This window comes from Magnolia sinica, chromosome 12 (genome assembly GCF_029962835.1).
Source record: "Magnolia sinica isolate HGM2019 chromosome 12, MsV1, whole genome shotgun sequence".
Taxonomy (NCBI): Eukaryota; Viridiplantae; Streptophyta; class Magnoliopsida; order Magnoliales; family Magnoliaceae; genus Magnolia; species Magnolia sinica.
Window position 1 is genome coordinate 3,001,512 of NC_080584.1, and position 8,622 is coordinate 3,010,133.

The following is an 8,622-nucleotide window of genomic DNA, read 5'->3' on the forward strand; positions in this document are numbered from 1 at the left end:
GAAGCCTACTCAACGGGTAGATACGGGTTGACGACCTTTAATCCAAGCAGATGGACAATCACCTCATCTGATGCATTCATATATCATTTGCATTCATATCATTGTACATTTATTTTATGTTATTTTAATTACTATGATTATGAACCATGCTAGGTTATTTCACTAAGCCTGACCAGCTTACCTTTTTATTGATGGAAAAACCGTACAGAGGAGCCATTAGCAGATGACGTGGCGCAAGAATCGGAAGGATCCACCATACATGAACATAATTCATGTGAAATGTGACCGTACTTATCTGAATATGAATTGACGGCATTAGACTATTCCTAAGTACTTGCATGTTAACATAATTTGATTAACGTAAAATGCATATCGATATTGATTTTAAGATTTTAAGAAATTATTTATATTTATTTCATTGAAACAATGTTAGTATGGAATAAATATGATTGTAGTATGATGATATAATAAATGAATGATTTTTAAGGTTTATTTTATTTTAAGGATTGTCAAGATTTATATATGCCTGGTTGATTAGTGCTAAGTATTATGTATGTGTGATTGAGATTATGGTGGAACTTAGACTGAATATAATTATCATCTCTGATTAAACTGATTAAAGAATTAAATTAATACACTTTCTGTGTGAGTTACGAACTGAAACTCGGGTCTGAGGGTGCACAATCTGTATCCGAATTTCAGGGCGTAACAGTGTAGCTTATAAAATTTTAAAGATATAAAAGTTTTGAGGCAATCCTCAACATCCAAACATTAATGCAAACTTGTAAACTTTAGAGCAAGAAAAATCTAACAATTAACACTTAAAAGATAATAATAACTATTTTATTTATTTATTTTTACATTAGAATTAGGACCAGTCATATGATTTAGATTATTTGATTAATGTAATTTTAGATATATGCATCATTTGTAATGGGAGGAGGAATAGTCTACATGGCTCTTTATGAATACCTCATCCCATTTACAAAGTATGAGTCCCAAACATTTTCAAAATTGTGCTAAGCTAAGTGTCTTTTACTCTTTATTATTATTATTATTATTATTATTATTATTTTATCACATGAACACAAAATGAATTCTAAAATAATACGAAAAAATGGATGGACGATGGATAAGACCCATACATCACGGTGGGCCGGCGGCCACTCAAACCAGAGGTCTGAGTGGCCACCGTGATGTATGGGTCTTATCAACACTGTCCATTCATTTTATTTTATTTTATTTTATTTTTATCATTTTAGGGTATCAGACAAAAAATTAGGCATATCTAAGGCTAAAGTATATTACAAAATGAGGATTAAACTCTTACCGTTGAAAACTTCTCGGGGCACAAAAGTTTTGGATGGATCTGATATTTGTTTGTTTTTTTTATCTTCATATAAGTTTACATAACTTTATGAATAGGTTTTATGGAAAAGAAACATCACGGTGGGCCTTAGAAAAGTTTCAATGGTGAGAATCATTATCACCTTTGCGCTTCCTGTGGTGTGGTCCACTTGAGCGTTGAATCTGCCTCCTTTTTTGGTATTGCACTGAAAATGATATGAAAAAAATAAATAGAGGGTGTGGATAAGATCCGTACATCACGGTGGTCAAAGGGGGGGAGGGGGTGTACGAGGGGTTGGGCAAACCGCCTCTCTCTCAAGAAAATTCGGTGTACGAGGCGGTTAGGCAAACCGCCTCTCTCCCAAGAACATGATGCGAATTCTCTATATCTCTCTCTGACTTTTCGTGATGCTAGTTGGGATTGAGGATTACGTGTGACTGCGATTTTGTGGAGAAGGCAACTCCATCCTTACGGTTTTTTATAGAAGCCAAAGATAATAATAACTGTTTTATTTATTACATAAGAATTAGTACAAGTTGGATTATTTTATCAATATAATTTTATAGATATGCACCATTGGCAATGGGATGAGGAATATTCTACATATATCTTCATAGATGCCTATCCACAGATTTGAGGGATAGCATGATGTATGGGCCTTATCCACACCGGGCTCCATCCATTTTTCTGTATCATCTAGCGTAAGTCCAAAACGATGCATCCATGCCTGGCCGACTACAAAATATGGATTAAACTTTTACCCTTCCCATTAGTGGCCCTACATCCAAGGACACAAGGAGGACGTCTCCCAAAATGCAAGATGTTTGAGGAACCTAAAAGTCAATGGCAACTTGAACAATGTTCTCCTAACATTGCCAACACCGAGCAGCCATCTCAGTGGCTTGTGAAAATCATAGGGCCCTCCCTGATCATCCTCCAATGATAGTTTAAAAATCAGGCAGATTTAAAACTCAGGTGGGCCACTACAACAAAACAGTGGGAACGGAAATCTCCACCATTGAAACCTTTCTGGAGCTGACTACTATGTTTAGTAGTCATCAAAACTGTTCATAGGGTTCTTACCACTCAGATATACTGTAGGCACAAATATCATCCTGATACAAAACTTCTGTCCACCCAGGCATTCAATGCATGGTGTTTCCTATGGTACGGCCCACATGAGTTTTGGATCTTACTGATTTTTAGAATCCCATCCTACTGTAGTCTTGCAAAACAAATGAACGGAGTGGATTTGTCACAGACATCTGTGGACCCCACACAGCCCGCAGGCAATCCACTTCCCCACATCCATTGCCATTTTGGGTGCTGAAATAGTACCAGTTTGTACCAATGATCAGTCACGATGAATATATTCATGCACATCGATTGTCCACATGGCATGTTTTTTTAGCAATCCAAACCGTCCAAGCAGTGGGCCATCATTGTACGTGGAGGCATGAGCCCAAAGCTCCGCTTGAAAGTTGATCATAGGTGCTAGGTTTGTCGCCATTAAATAGTGGTCAATATTAGGATTTTAGGGTTGTAGTACAAATTAATCAAGTCCACCAGTCTGGAGGGCTTGATGTAAACTAGAGAAATGTAAAACCACACGCCTACACATGACACGTGTGCAGGAGATCTGAACCGTTCATATTTTATCATTTGTTATATTATCCTACATTTTAGGTCACTTTTTAAGGTCTGCTTGATACCACCGAATAAATTACTTTTTAAGTCATGTTGAATTATTAAATTACTTTTTTCACTTAAGTAAGCGTGGTAAATATATTTGTAAAAGTTAATTTATGTTATTAAAGTTACTTATCTTCATAATTTTATTTTTTATTTTTCTTTTATCTAACTTTACTCTTTTTTACTTATATCTCTCCCTATACGCAGGGAAGTCCGCCATGATAGATTGTCCACATCGAAGGTGAAGCCCACATGAGAAACACGTGGTAAACAATTTGCATCACCCATATTAACATGGGCCCACATAATGGATGGTCCACATTAAAGGTCCAGCCCTTAATGATAAATAACCCACAGGTGAGCTCCACGTGATGGGCGATGGGCTTTGAAAATGGGCCCACATGATGGATGGCCTACATTATAAGCGAGGTCCTTTTCACGTGATCCGAACCTTTAAAATGGCGGGGATACAAAACGGATTGAAGATATAAAGTTTTGTTAATTCACTAAATAGCTCATATATTTATGCCTTATTAACCGTTTATTTTTAGGACACTAATAAATAAATTAATAAAAAAAAAAGAAGAGAGTAAAGAATCTAAACTTAGAAGATTTTTGGGATTAAGATTAACGGTTCTGATCACTCGAAAATGGACCCACTTAAGCTGATATCTCCCAAAAGGCAAAGAAAGGAGTTGATTTTTGTTTGTTTGATGGGAAAAGCTTTGAAACTCCGGAAGAGTGGGCGAGTTGATACGCAGGCAACACGTGTCATGAATTCAACTTAACCTAAACCGTGAAAATAGTGGGCCCGAATTTGATAGGATATGAACCAAATTTACGTGCTTAACTAGAAAATTGATGGAAGACTAATGGACGGATGTAACGAAATATAGCCAACGGTCCAATTTTAATTAAAATATATCCATAAAATTTTAATTTATTTGTCACAGACATTGTTATGATTTTACAATTCTTCATTTTATTTTATTCTGAAATTTACGTAATTTGGACTAATTATTTCTACTTAACATATTCCACGTGTACATTTTACGAGTGCCTGCATATCAAGCATCACGGACTTCCAGAGTATCAATAGCTCTCTTTTTACATGGTTACCAAAACTATTCTCATTTTGTGTGCCGAAATAGTACGCTTTTGTACCAATAGTGAAATAAGGTGGGTGTATTTATCAGTTTCCCGATTCAAGAACTTTATTATATTAGTTTTGCACCGTATTAAAAAAAAAAAAGAAGTTGTGTTGATTATCAAATCATAACAATGGCATAGTTTTGAGGCAATCCTGAGCGTCCAAACATCTGATGCAAACTTGTAAACTTTAGATCAAGAAAAATCTAACAATTAACAACTGAAAGATAATAATAATTGTATTATTTATTTATTTTTACATTAGAACGAGGAACAGTCATATAATTTGGATTATTTGATCAATGTAATTTTAGAGATATGCACCATTAGCAATGGGAGGATGAAAAATTTGTACAGCTCTTTATAGATTTGACGCAGGGATGAGCATGATGAGGTCAATCACTTCCTCAAGGGGATAATTATTCCGAATCCACGCAACTTCTCTAGACGCCTCATAGAGATACCTTGACTCTATGAGAAAAATAAGAAAATAGAATAATTTCTAAAAATTTATAATAAATTGATTGATGATGAAAAATGAGCTTACAACTTCTTAAATAATAACATAAACCATAATAATAAGTTTCGGAATTAAACTATAACTAAAACTTATAGAAATTGTGACTTCCTATTTATAGATTGTCATGATTTCCACTAGTGCGCATGGTTTTCGGCCAAAAATAGTCAATGTCCTATTTGACTCAACGTTGATTTTCCTAATTATTCTAAGCACTTTTCATGGTGGTGCTACTACTAAAGCCTAAGAGATGAAGAGTTATACTCAAACTAAAACTTAATATCAATAGTAAAAATGAAATTAAAATAAGAATTTAGGTGGCTAAAGTTGCAACCCTACCCCAAAATCATACATGGCACGTTAGATGACTCATTTTGATTTGTGAGATACGTCAGTTATAAGTTTTGATGGTCCGGATCACTTTCGCCTCCAATCAGGCCTTTTTTGGTCCATCTTAGCCATGAAATTATCCATGACCTACTCTACATTAAGATGCCTCATCCCATCTAGAGTCACGAATATTTTCAAAATGGTGCTAAACTACGTCTCTGACTTTTTGCCTCACGGGAATAGGAATTGGAAGGACTCTGTCATGGAGAGAACGCAGCTACAAGAGAGTAAGAAAGTGACCACATAAACAGGAATTGGGAGGGATTCTCTCATGGAAGGAAAGCGACCATAGGAGAATGTGAAAGTCACCACATAATACGATTTGGGAGGGATTATCTCATGGAAAGAAATTAATTAGCGACCACAAGAGAATGGCAAAGCAACCACATGGACAAGAATTGAGAGGATTCTCTCATCTAGCGAAAGTGTTCACAAGAGAATGCGAAAGCGGCCACATGAACATGAATTGAGAGTATTCTCTCATCTAGGGAAAGTGATCACAAGAGAATGCGAAAGCTACCACATGCACAAGAATTAAGAGGATTCTCTCATCTAGGGAAAGTGATCACAAGAGGATTCTCTCATGATCCCACTCAATTCATGTTCATATGTGGTTGCTTTCGCATTCTCTCTCCCAAGAAAATGATGCCAACTCTCTTTCCCTTACTTTTCATATGGTTGATTTGGTGTTGTCTTTCTCCTAAACTCATATTCATATGAAAGCAAAAAAGGTTAGTATTCATGCACTCCCTTAAGTATCATTTAAAAAATACTAGCCACACAAGGATTATTAAGTGGTAGGTGATCATGGGACCTATTTTAATGCGTGTCTTGTATATCCATAGCAAGCATCAGTTTTTTCATATTATTTTAGGGCATGTTGACAAAAATGAAGCAGATCGAAATCTCAAACAAACCATACCACAGGAAACATTGGTGGTTGAATATCAGCCATTAAAAACTTCTTGGAGCTAGTAAAGTTTTGGATCAAGCTGAAATATGTATTTTTCCCTTCATCCAGATCCATGTGACCTTACCAAAAAGGTTGGATGGCAAATAAATATTATGTTGGGCCCTAAGAACGTTGAATCACTATTGTTTCATGTGGTGTGGTCCATTTGAAATTTAGATATACTTCATTTTTGGAAAGATGCCCTAAAATGAATTAGAAAAATTGATGGACGGCATGGATATACAACGCAACACATGAAGTGAGCCCAACTGACAACACTCATTTACGTCTTGCGAGTACCGAGTAACACCTCATCGGCCACATTTCCTAAGGGTCTGTTTGGGCAGTGGGATTAGAAGGGATTAGGTGGGATGGGATTCACCTGATCCTGTGCCAATTCCACTCCATGTTTGGGAAGAATGGGGAAGCTTGGAATTACATTAAATGAAATTACATTGGGTCCCGTGCCAATTTCACTCAATGTTTAGCAAGTTGTGTAGGTCCCAGCATGATGTGTGGGCTATATCCACACCAACCACCCTTTTATGGAGATTATTTTAAAGTATGGGCCAAAAAATCAGGTAAATCTAAAGCTTAAGTGGACCCCACCATAGAAAGCAACACTGATTGAATACTTACTGTTGAAAACTTCTTTGGGGCCACATAAGTTTTAGATCTACCTCATTTTTAGGCCCATGCTATAAAATGAGGTTACAAAACAAATGAACAGTTTAGATATAACATATGTGTGTTATTCTCAATAATTTCAAATGATGATAGGTATATTCATTCAATATACCACCGTATCATCAACAAAGCATGGCATTAATTTTATCCCATGGGACAATCCCTGCTATAGGTAATAATTATGTTTTTTGAATCCCATCCCACCTAATCCCTTCTAATCCCACTGCCCAAACAGACCCTACGGGTGAGTCCTCGTCAACAGCTTTGTAATCCAATGCCAGTTGTAGGCGCACGGTCTCTACAGGAACGGAAGCCTCTCCGAGAAAGTCTTTTAGACGGTGTGTCCCTTACCATGGGGCCTGCCTTGATGCATGTATTTTATATATCCACGCCCTTTATCCGTTTTTCCAGATTATTTGAGTGCATTGTCCAATAAATTAAGTAGATCCAATTATCAAGTAGACCATACCACAGGATATAGTGATGGTCGACCATTAATAAGCCACAAAAGTTCTGGATCAAACTGATACTTGTTATTTCCCTTCATTAGGCTTATGTGACCTTATTGACAGATTGCATGGCATATAAACAATGCTGAAACATCAAGGAGCTCCCTAATAAGTTCTTAATGGTAAGGAGTTCAATCACCACTGTTTCCTATGGTATGGTCCACCTGATAATTAGATCTTCTCCATTTTATGGATAATACAATAAAATGATCCGAAAAAACGGATGGACGGTGTGGAGAGAGAATACACACATCAAGGTAAGCCCCACAGTAAGGGCAGCATCCTTGTGCGCGAGTCCCGAGTCTCTTACCCAATCCACTCCACTCTGGGGCTGAAATAATAGGATTTTGTACCCATGATCAATCTGCCAGAGAACCCGTAAATTCTGACTTTTTGCATCACATGAACAGGAATTTGGGAAGGATTCTCTCGGAAGTATGAGTAAATTCTGTGAGGTCTACCTTGATTTATTTATTTTATCTGCGCTGTCTATCCATTTTCTTGTATAATTTTAGCTATTAATCCAAAAAATGAATCATATAAAATGTTCAAATGAACCCTACCATAGGAAACAGTTGATTTGATCGTCTACCGTTAAAATTTATTTAGGGACCATAGAAGTTTTGGATCAAGCTTATATTCGTGTTGACCGTTCATCCATGTCTTAATGATCTCATGAACAGGTTGGATGACAAATAAACATCACTATGGGGCTTAGCAATGTTTCAACAGTGAAAATCATTATACTCACAGTTTCCTGTGGTTTGGATATGCTTTAATTTTGTGATCAACCCCTTAAATTAGATGGAAAAACGGATGGACGGAGTGGATGGTACATCTACAATAGGTGGGCCAACTTAGTTTACTAGTACGATAATACCATAATAGCGTACTGAGTAAGTAAGTACGCAATCCTTGCAATTCTCGTCGAGGACGCGTTCACGTTCTCTTTCCAAGAAAATGTTGCGAAATTTCTCTCTCACTTTTTTCATGTCATTGATCTGGTTGTTAGTTGTTACTTTCTCGCAAACTCATATTCATGTGAAAGATAAAAAGGCTAGCTCTCGTGGGAAGGAAATCGGATCATTGTACAGAGTAAACTATGTTGGGCCCACCATGAATACATGTAGTTTATCCAAGCTGTCCATACTTTTTTTTCAAATCATTTTAAGGGTTAAGCCCAAAATGAAAGCATATCCAAAGCTTAAGTGGACCATACCACAGAAACAGTGGAAGTATTGATTTCCACCATAGAAAACTTTCTAAGGTCCCCAATGATGTTTATTTGTCATCTAACCTGTTCATAAGATCTCACACAGACGTGGATAAAAGGAAGTACAAATATAAGCTTGATCTAAAACTTCTATGACCCCCAAGA